Source organism: Myxine glutinosa, chromosome 1, assembly GCF_964187855.1.
Source record: "Myxine glutinosa chromosome 1, kmMyxGlut1.1, whole genome shotgun sequence".
NCBI classification, from domain to species: domain Eukaryota; kingdom Metazoa; phylum Chordata; class Myxini; order Myxiniformes; family Myxinidae; genus Myxine; species Myxine glutinosa.
In genome coordinates, this window is record NC_136261.1 from 256,247,266 (window position 1) to 256,262,194 (window position 14,929).

At 42.2% G+C, this 14,929-nt stretch overlaps 2 non-coding genes across 2 annotated transcripts; both read right to left on the reverse strand.

Moving 5' to 3' along the window:
* Nucleotides 1–5,285: 5,285 nt before the first annotated feature.
* TRNAM-CAU (transfer RNA methionine (anticodon CAU)) lies at nt 5,286–5,358 on the reverse strand. The gene has a single exon. It is a non-coding gene; the product is annotated as a tRNA-Met (tRNA).
* A 6,330-nt stretch (nt 5,359–11,688) lies between these two features.
* TRNAM-CAU (transfer RNA methionine (anticodon CAU)) lies at nt 11,689–11,761 on the reverse strand. Its single transcript has one exon. It is a non-coding gene; the product is annotated as a tRNA-Met (tRNA).
* Nucleotides 11,762–14,929: the final 3,168 nt, after the last annotated feature.

The following is a 14,929-nucleotide window of genomic DNA, read 5'->3' on the forward strand; positions in this document are numbered from 1 at the left end:
CGATGGTCCTCTCACGGTCCGGGGGTCACCGAGACCAGGTAGTCACCGAGGGGACCACGTAACAATACTTATGAGCCAACTATTTATGACTCAGACAGATATGGCGGAAATTTTGACCTTTGTGCCCCTTTCACCCTGTATGCCCAACGAATGCACATAACATCATGCCCACCTCCTTTTTTCATCAATGGATGACGGTTCACACCCCATTATCAATTCTAAATTGCTGGCAAATTATAGTATCGTCAACTTTTACATTAAAAATCAGGAAGCATTTTATATTTTCAAGACAGCATTACAGACATTATGAGAGCAAAAAACAACAAGGAACATCTCAAAATAATTCTGGAGACCAAAGAAAAGAGGAATACAGAAGCAAAGCTGAGCATTATGAAGACGATGGACCTGAGGAGATGGACAACTGGGGGAAACCCCCATGCTGACCCATGATCCTTATTACCCCCATTAATCCATCCTAACCCAACCCTCTTACTTGCTGATTCCAGTGTTTCCTCCCCTTCTCTTTCCCTTCCTTTTCTGTTCATTATTCCCTCGCTGGTTGTGCCCAATTGTTGCCCCGCTATCCCACTGTCAATTTAAATCCACTCCTCCAAAAGCCTCGTTCTTGGTATCTGAGGGATGGTATCTGGTTTGGTCTCTCTTTCTTCCTCTGTTAAAATTGGTGCATCTGATCATGTGCTACGAAAGTCAACATCTCTCTGGCTATTCTCAGAGAGCTCCCTCAATGCTGGTGAGGCTGCCAGTCCAATCAAGCAGATTGTCAGGGCCTGCAATCAGCCATCTCTTCAGGACTGGTCTCCCACATCTACTGCCCCTGATGTTAACTCAGCCTGGGAATTCTTCCACAAAACCAGCTCTTTCTCATGCACTGATTAATCCCATCTCATCTTCAATTATTTTACCCTTCTTCCTGCTCATTATACACTGAATCCTCTGGTGAGGCAGTTGCTCTGAAACAACTTGCCTGCTCTTCCTGGAAGGCAAATCCAGGAGAAGGCAATCTGAGTGCTTTCAAAAAGTCACCAATAAGTATGTGTCCGCTCTCAGGAAAGCCAGAAAACAACATCTGTCCAACTTCAAGAATTAACTTTCAATCTTGTCTCCCCCCTCTAAAAACTGGTGGTGCCTTATTAAATCTATCTCTGGTGTATGCTCCCATCCATCCCTTCCCTCTCTTCAAATGGTTCCACAACTGACTGCGCTCGTGAGAAGGCCGAATGCCTCAATTATATGTTTGCTTCCGAATCTTGTGTTCCCAACTCCTTACTCTCAGGACCCATGCTTCCCTGTAGTAACAACTGCTCCTGGACAACTGTGTCTCTTAGATCTGGGAAGGTTATTTCACCCTTTGTCTCTGACTCTGCAACTGGACTGGATGGTATTAGCTCACGTGTCCTAAAATCCTGCTCTGGTGCTCTTCTCCATCCTCTCACTGATCTTTAAACCCTGTCATTTGTGCTAGATCATCTTCCATCTGCTTGGAAATCCACCAACATCACTGTACTACATAAAAACGTACAAAACTGATCCCCTTAATGACAGACATGTCAGCTTACATCCAATCATCACCAAGGTCATGCAATCCATCATTGCAGTTGATTTGAAATCATTCCTTTTCTCTAACAACCTAATCTCTGATCAACAAGTTGGATTCAGATGAGATTACTCTACCTTGGACATGTTGCTTCTACTCACCCAACAATGAATGGAGGCCCTCAATGTCAGACATGAGATCAGGTCTGCTATTCTGGACATATCTTGAGCTTTCGATACAGTCTGGCAACCTGCCTTACTCTCCAAACTCGCTGCCTATTACATCCAAGGCCAACTACACACATGGCTTACTGACTTCCTCTACTCTCGTAGCCAATGTGTGGCATTCAATGGAATCCTTTCATCTCCTCTCCCTGTCAAGGCTGGTGTATCCCAAAGCAGTGTTCTGGGCTCAGTCCTATTCCTGATCTTCATTAGTGATTTATCTGACTCTTTGGAAAATCCTCTTTATCTATTTGTTGATGACTTCTCCCTCTGTCAAGACATCCTGCATCCTTCAGACAAGAAGGCTGCAGCCTCTTCTCTCTCTTCAGACCTTGAAAAAAAACCACAAGATGGTAAAACACTTGGAATATGACTTTCAATCCTGACAAATATCACACTCTCACTATCTCTCTCTCCAAAAGGTCCATCTAGCAAACCACCATCTACTTTCTTAACAATCCTCTTGAGGAAGTTCAGTCCTTCAAACTCCTGGGCCGCATTATCAGCCATGATCTTTCTTGGACAAACCACATTTCAAAGTTGGCCTCCAGAGCCAGCCGCCGACTGGGCATCCTCCATCATACAAAGTCCTTCCTTAGCACACCTGAACTCCATTTCACCTACAAGACCTTCATCCGCATCTTGACGGAGTACCGCTCTCCCCTCTGGACTGGCTCTCCTGTCTTACATCTTGCTCAGCCTGACGCCAGGTGGGGTCACTTTGCCATCGCACATGGTCCGTGGTCTCTCTGTATTCTCCCGCCTCCTTTCTGGTCTTGCATCCTCTGTTCTTCCTGTGCTGTGTGTATGTTTATACTGTGTGTGTGTATATATATATATATATATATATATACATATATATATATATATATATATATATATATATATATATATATATATATATATATATATATATATATATATGTATATATATATATATATATATATATATATATATATATATATATGTGTGTGCTTGCATGTGAGTATGTTGATGTGTGTTTGTGTGTTTGTGTATGTATATACACTGGTGGAACTTCTCTAGCGTTTGTGTATGTGTATATGTGTGTATATTTGTACAGCCAAACGTTTTCTCAATTTGCGCATATCTAGTTTCTGCATCAGACATGGCCCTAATGTCAAACGCAACCGGCTGACCAAGTTGGACGCACCAAGTCCGATGTCAGAAGCATCTGTTAGATGGTGAGCTCAGTCTGTGGGCAATAGTAACGTAGTACGGGCTGTGTGGTGACGAGTCTCTTGATCTCAGACAGTGCATTTTCGTGGATTTCTGTCCAGTGCCAGACAATATCTCTCTGAGTCAGCTGGCTGAGAGGATGGCAGAGGTCAATTATCTTTGGCAGGAACTTTCTGAAGTACATTACAAATCCAATGAAGCGACGTACTCCTGGGATGTCTGTCAGCATAGGCATCGCCAATACCGCTTGCACTTTCTGAGGGTCAGGCTTCACTCCCTCCTTCGTAAGTAAATTCCCGAGAAAGGAGACCTGTTACTGGTGGAGTTCAAATGCAATCAAATGCACTTTCTCGGTGTTCAAATGCAATCCTTTCAGTCTGCACCTCTTGAAAAACAGGATCAACTTCCGATCGTGGTCGACTAATGCTTCCTCATCGGTTCTTCCTTCGCCGTACAACACAATGTCATCATGAACCTTCGTACAGCTGGGTAGGTCCTCCAAGGCCTGATGAACATGCCTCTGGAATTCTCGAGGTGCAGATTTAATTCCAAATGGCATCCTCAACCAACGGTGGCGACCGAATGGTCTATTGAATGTTGTCAGAAAGGAACTTGGCTCGTCCAACTGCACATGCCAGAACCCATTCTTCGCGTCGAATGCGCTGAAGACACGTGCTTTCTGCAAATCCGGCAGGATATCATCAATCACCGTCATCCTACATATTTTTTGTCTGACAAAATCCTATATATTTTTGAGGTGAACAGGTCAAAAGGTCAACATAGGCCAAAGGTCACCACTTTTTTCAAATTTCTAAAATCCTTAATTTTCATCTGATTGACTTGAAATCTGAATATGATTTTCATATCAGCAAACTGAATTCAACCACCAACTATTTTTGAGACCAGCATAGGTCACAAGTTCAACATAGGCCGAAGGTCAACCACTTTTTTTCAAATTTCTAAAATCCTCAATTTTCATTTGATTACCTTGAAATACGAATAGGATTTACATGGCAGCAAACTGAATTCAACCACCAACTATTTTTGAGATCAACATAGGCAAAAACGTCAACATAAGCCAAAGGTCAACAACATTTCAAATTTCTAAAATCCTCAATTTTCATCCGACTGACTTGAAATTTGAATAGGATTTACATATCATCTAACTGAGTTCAAACACCAACTATTTTTGAGACCAACTTAGGCCAAAAGGTCAACATAGGCCAAAGGTCAATTACTTTTCTCAAGATTTCTAAAATCCTCAATTTTCATCCGATTGACTTGAAATTTAAATAGGATTTTCATATCAGCTAACTGAATTCAACCGCCAACTATTTTTGAGACCAACTTAGGCAAAAAGGTCAACATAGGCCAAAGGTCAATCACTTTTCTCAAGATTTCTAAAATCCTCAATTTTCATCCGATTGACTTGAAATTTAAATAGGATTTTCATATCAGCTAACTGAATTCAACCGCCAACTATTTTTAAGACCAACTTACGCCAAAAGGTCAACATAGGCCAAAAGGTCAACAACCTTGTCGAATTTCTAAAATCCTCAATTTTCATCCCATTGACCTGAAATTTGAATAGGATTAACATATCAGGTCACATAATTGAACCACCAATTATTTATGAGGTCAAAAGGATGCTCTACTGATTACCATTCTGCTTTGTTTCCTTTTGCCAAGTGTCGCTCTATGAGTGATTTTTCATTTATTTGTTTGTCTGTCTCTTTATCCGCACAGAATAAATATGATTTTCTCTGCAACCGTTGGTCCGATTAACAGGAAATTTTTACCATAGGTGTGCTTTCTCCTGCTGTCCATTTTTGTAATGATAATTATGACGTCCTAGCTCACGTGGTATGGGTGTCATCTTGGAAAAACCGAAAAACTTTGGTCCTCCATATCTCCGAAAGCGCTGCACAGAAAAGATTGAGACATGGCTCATTGTAAATAACTCTCCATGGGGAATAAAATCTGTTAATGATGATATCATATGTGCCTCCATTATGACGTCATAATTCGACATGCACAAAACTTCTTCCGAGCAAGATGAAATTTCTTGCGCATCATCGAGGCTCCAGGGATAAATTGGGGGAGAAAAAAATAATGACGTCATCGTCCACGTGGTTCGGCCGCCATATTTGTTTTAACACAAAAGCCTTAAAACCACTAAAACACGTTCTGGCTAGGGTCTGCAATCTCTGATTGTTTCTTCTTGTTTTACAAAATGTAATATCAAGCACAATTTGAATTGATGTCATCTCGAAACTCAAATGATTTTTTAAAAAGAGGCAAAAGAAAGTGCCTCGTGTGAGGCTCGAACTCACGACCTTCAGATTATGAGACTGACGCGCTGCCTACTGCGCTAACGAGGCAGACACATGTATCGGGAAATATCGTCATTGACAATCGATCGTAAACACTTTGATCTCGACGTTTCTGGATAAAATATGGGAGATGAAAGGAATTCCGGAATTGGAAGGAAAATTGGAAGATGCAAACTATTCGACATGAAAAAAAACCCCAAAGAATTGGCAGGCAAAGGATGTTCATGCGCACAACATCTCACGCACACCGTTTCACACACCGTCTCACGCACACCATCTGGTTTATCAAATGAACGAAGAAGGGAACGGAAAACTACATGGGGTTGGATAGAGGAAGTGGGAGGCAGGAGGGGAGGAAAATTGAGAGAGAAGGAGTGAGTTTCGAGAAGTAAGAGGGGGGAATAGGGAGGAAGGGATGGGACGTGGTGAGGAGAGCGAGGATCGGTGGGGCAGGGGTAATGGGAATAGGAGAATGGGGAATGGGAAGGCAGGACAACCTATTTACAACAACGAATGAAATTGTGGTCAAGACACAAAAACCAATAATTGCATAATCTAAACAATATCCTCATTTTACAAACCATATTAGTGTTTTTATATTTGTTTAAACAAAGATTGCAAAAACAAAACTTTATTGTGAGAATATGGAGAAGGCTTGTCGGAGAGGAGGGGGACAGAAATATAGTATACTTACAGGTAACATGTATGGAGTATGGTCACATTAAACAATCTATGCTATAGGAGAGCCGTTTGTCTGTGTGTGTGTGTGTGTGTGTGTGTGTGTGTGTGTGTGTGTGTGTTTTATCCACTGCTACTGCTCGTTTGTATTAACAGGAAATGGTACAAACTCGACTCCTCTCATCCACGGATAGACATTTCTCATAGTTCTTTTTATTAAGTGTGCGATTTACATTCAGGAACAGAACTGTTATGATTAACGAAATCTTAAATTTCCACTCTTTTGTCTAAATACTGAAAACTATATAGTATTCATAGAAAACTTACCCTGCGCAGTCAACTTGGTGCGAGCCAACTCTTCTGTTTTTGAAGTGTTTTTACGGCGGAGCCCACAGGGCAAAGCCGTCTAGAACAGTGTTTGTCCGTCTGTTTGTGTGTATGCATGTTTGTATGTATGTTCGTATGTATGTATGTATGTATGTATGTATGTATGTATGTATGTATGTATGTATGTATGTATGTATGTACCTTCAAACGTATACCAATCAGAGCTGAGAATCTGGTCACATGACAGGGTGATGTGATTACGTATGATGTCATTATGGCGGTGCTGTGGCTGACTCTCCACGCACCGCCATGTTGATTTATATTCCGTTCATGCCGAACATATTGTCGAACCTGTCATAAATCACAATCGCCATGCTCTACCTTTACGTATTTCATTCAGTGTGAAATACAAACAAACCGATTGTTAAAATGATCATCAAATATCGAAAGCATCGGCGTTACGGCTCTACCAACAATACGGTACGTATAGGACTTAGGCTTCATGCCTCACCTTCCACTTCGGACAAATTAAGCCCAGCTTTCTTAATACAGTAGTGTATCGTTTCAGTAGTATCGTTTTCGTAATAATAATAATATAGTAAATATAACCATAACACTTTAATTCCAATGTCGTGAATGGAAAGTTAATGGATTGAAGCGGTGTATGGTTCATGATCAATGATGATTGGTGTTCGGCACTAATACTAGTACCCTACTGCAAAGCCGCAATGAGCCGGCGAAGCCAAAGCCTCTTGCCACTATTTTACCCATCACTATGGCATCAGTAAGTTAGGTAGTTGGTAGTAGGTAGGTGTAGTAGGTACCGTACCTAGTTCAAAATGACACCATTTGCATTCTGGATGAGATTAAAATTTATAAAATTTCCTTCTTGATTAATTCCATGAATTCCGTCTCAATTTCGGATATTTCCGGCCATGAAAAACTATCCCCTCTGGCCGTGAGATTTCTAAAAAATAATTCTTCGTCAATTTTAGAATATTTGACGCCGTTTTCAGCCTCCGAAATGTGGTAAAAAGCTTTTTTGAAATGTTTTTTCAAATGTTCGAATCTCATTGGTTCCGGTGTTTGGTGACGGTTTTCGTTGAAGATAACCAGGGCCCGTGCGGGCCCGGGGAAGGAAGTTGGTCTTAAAGTATTTTAATTACAAATTAGAGGTGCATAAGATTGTGAATCAAAAAAAGACAGGTGAAACAAACTCCTATTGAACTTTTCCCCAATTTTTTATGCATACTTCCACATCCGCAAGATGGCGGCCTCCATGGAGCGATTTGGTGCGTCAAAGCTTCGAAATTCTCAAAGGATTCAGCAAAATCTGGCTTTTCAACATAATACATACGCGTTCATTCACAACACCAGCTTCGCTGGCTAATATGACCCGACTGCAAAGCCGCAATGAGCCGGCGAAGCCAAAGCCTCTATTGAACTTTTTCACAATTTTTTATGCATACTTCCGCATCCGCAAGATGGCGGCCTCCATGGAGCGATTTGGTGCGTCAAAAAGCTTCGAAATTCTCAAAGGATCCAGCAAAATTTGGCTTATTTTAATTACAAATTACAGGTGCATAAGATTGTGAATCAAGCAAAGACGAGTGAAACCAAAATTCCTATTGAACTTTTTCGCAATTGTTTATGCATACTTCCGCATCCGCAAAATGGCGGCCTCCATGGAGCGATTTGGTGCGTCAAATTTCGAAATTCTCAAGGGATCCAGCAAAATCTGGCTTTTCAACATAATACGCGTTCATTCACAACACCGCCTTCGCCGGCTACTAGTACCCGACTGCAAAGTTGCAATGAGCTGGCGAAGAAAAAGCCTCTTGCCACTATTTTACCCATCACTATGGCATCAGTAGGTTAGGTAGTTGGTAGTAGGTAGGTGTAGTAGGTACCGTACCTGGTAAGACTTGGTAAAAGAGAAGAGCAGACAGTCCTCCCCAATACCTACTTACAATAAATGTCACAAGAAGCTTAAGGAAGTAACTATACGATGTGCTAGCTTAGGGCCTATTTTAAGAAATTTTAACTGGGCTTAATATACGTTTTCACAGTATGTGTGTAGTCTTCGAACTTCAGTCGCTGTCAGGACTGGTTCTCTCCGGACACTGCGGCTTCCTCCACCAGAAGAAGTTAGCTTGCAGTAAGGTCAGTGCCGACAGATCAGACGGTAGCGCCGTTTCAATGGCAATGTGTGACTGTCGTTAATCAAACCGTGTCGATGGAGCTGATTGGCTGACCTAAGCTGATCGCTGATTGGTCAGCTCACAAAATTTTGCAAATTCAGACCTAAAATGACACCATTTGCATTCTGGATGAGATTAAAATTGATAAAATTTACTTCTTGATTATTCGATGAATTCCGTCTCAACTTCGGATATTTCCGGCCGTGAAAAACTATCCCCTACGGCCGTGAGATATCTAAAAAATAATTCTTCGTCAAATTTAGAATATTTGACGCCGTTTTCACACTCCGAAACGCGTAGCAAGCCTTTTTGAAATATTTTTTCAAATGCAAGAATCTCATTGGTTCCGGTGTTTGGTGACGATTTTCGTTGAAGATAACGAGGTTGGTCTTAAAGTATTTTAATTACAAATTAGAGGTGCATAAGATTGTGACTCAAACAAAGACGGGTGAAACAAACTCCTATTGAACTTTTTCGCAATTTTTTTATGCATACTTCCGCATCCGGAAGATGGCGGCCTCTATTGGGTGATTTGGTTTTTGAAATATTTTTTCAAATGCTCGAATCTCATTGGTTCCGGTGTTTGGTGACGATTTTCGTTGAAGATAACCAGGGCCCTGCGGGTCCAGGGAACGAGGTTGGTCTTAAAGTATTTTAATTACTAATTAGAGGTGCATAAGATTGTGAATCAAAAAAAGACAGGTGAAGCAGACTCTTATTGAACTTTTTCTCAATTTGTTATGCATACTTCCGCATCCGCAAGATGGTGGCCTCCATTGAGTGATTTGGTGCGTCAAAGCTTGAAATTCTCAAAGGAACCAGAAAAATCTGGTTTTTCAACATAATACGTATGCGTTCATTCACAACACCGGCTTCGCCGGCTATTAATAACCGAGGAAGTAAGGAATTCGGTTTTCACACCTCAGCCTAAATTGGGCGAAGGGGTATTGTTGTCACGGGCGTCCGTCAACTTTTGGTTTCCGTCAATTTCAAGGAGCATGGCTTGTACAATTAAATCCATTTTTGCAGTGTGTTTTGGGGTTGAGTACAGGAAGGTTCCTTTCGAAAATGGGCGCGCTGCGATTTTCAATATGGCCGCCACGGCAGCCACCCGGGCGTCCGTCAACTTTGGGTTTCCGTCAATTTCGAGCAGAACGGCTTGTCCGATTAAATACATTTTTGCAGTGTGTGTTGTTGTTGAGTAGCGGAAGGTTCCTTTCGAAAATGGGCGCGCTGCGATTTTCAATATGGCCACCACGGCAGCCATCTTGAAATTGGTTTCTGGCAATTTTGGGCAGAATGGGTTGTCCGATTAAATTCATTTTTGCAATGTGTGTTGGGGTTGAGTCGAGGAAGGTGCCTTTCGAAAATGGGCGCGCTGCGATTTTCAATGTGGCCGCCACGGCAGCCATCTTGAAATTGGTTTCCACCATGCATGGGCTGAGGGGTTACGCCCGCTTTGCGGTGCTATTTATTTGATAGTAACATCATTTTCGAAATAATGATAACGTAACGTTAATATTGTAGTAAATCTAATCGCAACACTAATCCCTTCGTAGTGACTGAAAACTTATTGGAAGTTAAAATATATCATCTTCTTCATGTTAAAGTAGCTGCAGTTTTGTGTCCGTTACGTCATTACGTCGATGATGTCATTATGACGGCTGAGTCAGCCGACCGTACAAGTACACCCGCCCACTATAGAAGCTGCAGGAAGGGCCATTCATCTTTGGGGTATACAGATTACAGTCTCTCTATGGTCTGGTCTCAAAAACATTGGGTGTGTGTTCATTTACCAAGTTTGTTGTGGAGAGATCGCAAAGTGGTTTAAGCATTCGAGCAAGCACGCCATTCAAAACCCTTAAGGCACGGCTGACTTGGCAAGCGCTTGCTAGCTGCTTGGTAAATGAGCACACCCCCAACCCCTGTGACGTACATAGATTACAGTAGATCTTCGCTCAGTTCTGTCGGGAAACTTACCTCACGGAAGTCGGGATTCCTCAAAATTTCTTTGTTTAATGTAATAAGCAGCATTAGCGACTGTTTGAAAAACTAAACATATCTGGTTGTGGTTTATAATACTTTACAAGCCCAGCTACGCTGCTGTTAGACTTTTGGACTTGTTTTTCCTTTGATCCAATATGGCTACCAGACCACGTGAGCGATGACATCATAAATTTATATTCTCTAATATAATTGTTGCATAGATCACGCTCTATAAATTTCAAAATGATCAGACTAAGCGTTGTCCCGGTCGAATTATGACCGCATAATTATGGCACCAATGACGTCATCGTTAACAACACCTATTCTCCATGCTGAGTTCTTTACAAAGAGCAAGGTTTAAATTTTTTCCATTGAGTGATTTTGGAGATGTGGAGGTGCAACGTTTTTCGTTTTTTCCACGATGGCGTCCTTACCACGTGACCTATGACGTCATAATTATAAATATAAAAATTGTACAGGCGGATGCGCTCCTATGGTAAAATTTCGTGTCAATCGGACGAATGGTTGCCGAGAAAATGAATTTTTAAAATGCAGACACGCAGGTACGCCATACGTCTGCAGGTACGCCAACAGGTACGCACGCAACCCGAATGCCGAACACTGCTTTTAGCTTCGTGAGCGCAGGGTAAAAACAGCTCGTTTTACGCCAGTTGAAGACAACCTGCTACCATTTGCTGGGACAGGTGCCATGTTCTCTCTCTCACTGGGACATCTGTATGGCGGCACAATCGATTTATCGGGATGAACTCAGTTTTCAAGGTGGCGACGAAATCAAACACCAACGAAACTTTCATTAATTTTCGTTCCCTGAAATCATCACGTGATGAGCACGTCACATCAAAGGTACAACTGGAGTGGCACGAAATCACACCATGGCTCAATACAATCGGACTTGACGTGCTGAAGAAGCTGATGGATAAGTCATAATGCTGAGATTATGTTCAAAGGACAGCAATCAGGACCGGAGTGATTAGTTTAATATAGAACGGACTATCAATACAAACTCACTGATCGAACTCAGACTTGTGGAGGGCCCAACGACAAGCACGTGACCGGCTGTTTCTGTCTCCTTTCACTCTTTTGTTTTACAAAATGTAATATCAAGGACGAGTTGAATTGATGTCATCTCGAAACTCAAATGATTTTAATAGGAGACAAAATAAAGTGCCTCGTGTGAGGCTCGAACTCACGACCTTCAGATTATGAGACTGACGCGCTGCCTACTGCGCTAACGAGGCAGACACATGTATCAGGAAATATCGTCATTGGCATGAACATGCATGAAGGAGGAAGTCATTTCCATGCACATGCAATTCTGAGAGAACAGAGTGGAATCGCACTCAGTTGAGCATCATTTGACCTCACAAATAATTGGAGGTGGAATTCTGTGACCTGATATGCAAATCGTCTTAAAATGTTTCGTTAATCGGATGAAAATTGACAATTTTAGAAATTTGGCCGATGTTGACCTTTTGGCCTATGTTGACCATGTGACCTATGTTGATCTTAAAAATAGTTGGTGGTTGGTTTCAGTTCACTGATATGAAAATCCGATTCAAATTTCAAGTCAATCGAATGAATGTTGCGGATTTTAGATACTTGAAAAAAGTGGGTGACATTTGGCCTATGAAGACCATGTGACCCATGTTGATCTCAAAAATAGTTGGTGGTTGGTTTCAGTTCGCTGATGTGAAAATCCTGTTCAGATTTCAAGTCAAACGAATTAAAATTGAGTATTTTAGGAATTTGGAGGTAAGTGCTTGACCTTTGGCCTCTGTTGACCTTTTGACCTTTTGACCTAAAAAAATTAATAGGAATATGTCGGACCACCAACTCTGCCATTTGTTGAAGTTTTGTGAACATGCGTTTAAAATTGTGACCTGTAGGCATGAAGTGTAAGTGAGCGGACAGACAAACACAAAAACGCATACATAAACTGGAGAGATCAACAGATTTGTGAAAAAACCTTTTTTTTTTGCGAAGTAACAAACAGACAGGAATGAAAACATAACCTCTGTCCACCTTTGGAGGCGGGTGAAATAAAAAAACTCCAATTCAGGTCGTTACCAAAATCTAATCAATTCGTCCTGATCACACAACCTGGTATCTGGTAAATGTTGCTGCGTTTTTACCTGAAAAAGAACTGCTGAAATGCATCCATCCAGTTTCTTTCAAACATCTTTCGCATTTCTTTTTGTTTTTACATTTTAATCTTTATTCTTTCTAATTCTTGCGTTTTCTTTATTACCTCCGCCATCGAAGGTGGATGGAGGTTATGTTTTCACCACTGTCTGTTTGTAACTTCGCAAATATTTTTTATGTGTGTATATGTGTGTACTTGTGTGTATATGTGTTTGTATTTTATGTGTATGTGTATGTATGTGTGTGTGTATATGTGTGTGTATATGTGTGTGTATGTGTGTGTATATGTTTGTGTATGTGTGTGTATGTGTGTATATGTGTGTGTATATGTGTGTATATTTTATGTGTATATGTGTGTATGTGTGTGTGTATGTGTGTGTATATATGTGTGTGTGTGTATATGTGTGTGTATTTTTGTGTATATATTGTGTGTATATGTGTGTGCATGTGTGTGTGTGTGTGTGTATATGTGTGTGTATATATATATATATATATATATATATATATATATATATTATATATATATATATATATATATATATATATATATATATATATATATATATTGTAACGGTTTTGAGAAGTGGGTAACGAATTTGAGAAGTGTAACGGTTTTTAAGAAGTGTAACAATTTTGGAGGAAGTGTAACGAATGTAAAAAAGTATGGTTTTGTTATGTGTAAACACCCTCGTAATGTAAATAATGGTCGCAGCCGTCCTCCTAGTTAATTCCATGAAACTTACACGCAGGCAACGATATATCTTTTTAAATAGTGTATTTCCTTATTCCATGTAGGCTAAATATGTGTTTCCCACTAGATTGACTTTGCATTGTATCAAACAAAATAAGCGTAGGCCCTTTCAATTCCCAAATCATCTCTGCTCTCCAAAGTTCCTTTCAAAAGGGTGCGAGTTGTGTTCAATCCCGCAAGCCGCCATTGCCCATGTGCTAATCTCGGAGAAGAAAGGCGTGTCTCCACCTCGTCATAGAGGGGAGGAGTGAGCCAGCCCTAACAGCCAATCAGCACCGCGGTGAGCGACCCGGTAGGCGTGCCCTCGGAGCCGGCGGCTTGATTCCGCCCCGAGTGATAAAAGCGACTGTAAGGGACTGCTTTACGAGATGACTTGAGATGACCTGGGAGAGGAGCGAAGAGGCGGCACCAAGAAGAGCGGTGAGATGCGAAACGCTCCAAGCCAAAGAGGAGAGGTACTCGGAAAGGAAACCAGCTTTGGAGAGACGCGCTGAAAGGAGGGAGACGGCTCCACCAGAAGGAGAGGAGCAGGTGTGCCCGAGCCAGCGCGTGACGTCTAAAGCAACAGCAGCGGATACGCGACGGAGGGTTTTCCCTTTCTTCCATCCATTGCTTGTGTGTGTATAATAAATCTGTTCTTCCTCCGTACTCTGTCTTTTTCTCTTTTCCTTCTCTTTCGGTCGCTTTAGAAGATTCCCGATTGAATATCTGCGGTGCGATCTGGTCAACGTCGGGTGGAATCGGGCTAATCGGGGAGTAACTGTTCGGACGCGGTAATACCAACCGCTCGGTAAAATAACATCTAAAACCGCGTCTTTAACAATTGGTGTCAGGAGTGGGATGAGTGTACCTGGGTGTGTAAGGAAAGGTACGAGGAAGCATCCGGGCATTGGTGAAGGGTCCCGTGTGAGTGGAAATGGCACGCGTGGGAGGAAAAAGTGTGCGTCGGCGAGTGGGTGTGTTATAAAGTGTGGGAGTGAAACCGAGTGCGAGCGAGAATGCACGTCGGGGTGTACGGAGTGTGACACGAATAGTGAGTTGGTGATGGCGCAGGTGCGAGAGGGCACATCGGAGCGCGAGAGTGAAACCGAGTGTGAGCGAGAATGCACGTCGGGGTGTACGGAGTGTGACACGAATAGTGAGTTGGTGATGGCGCAGGTGCGAGAGGGCACATCGGAGCGCGAGTGTGAAACCGAGTGCGAGCGAGAATGCACGTCGGGGTGTACGAAGTGTGACACGGAGAGTAAGGTGGTGGTGGAACGTGTGCGAGGAAGCACACCTGAGTTGGTCATTGCGCGAGTGTGGGAGAGCCCATCTGAGCGCGTTAGTGAGCGGATGCAAGAGTGCACGCCCATGGTGAGTGTTACGGAGGACGTAACGGAGGAGAGGTGTGGACCAAAGTGTGCGCGAGAGGTGTGGTGTGTAACAGGGAGAGCGTTGGTGGAATGTACGGACAGCGTTGGAACGCCGGGTTTTGTGAGGGTGAAAGGGGTAGCGTATGCTTGTAAGCATG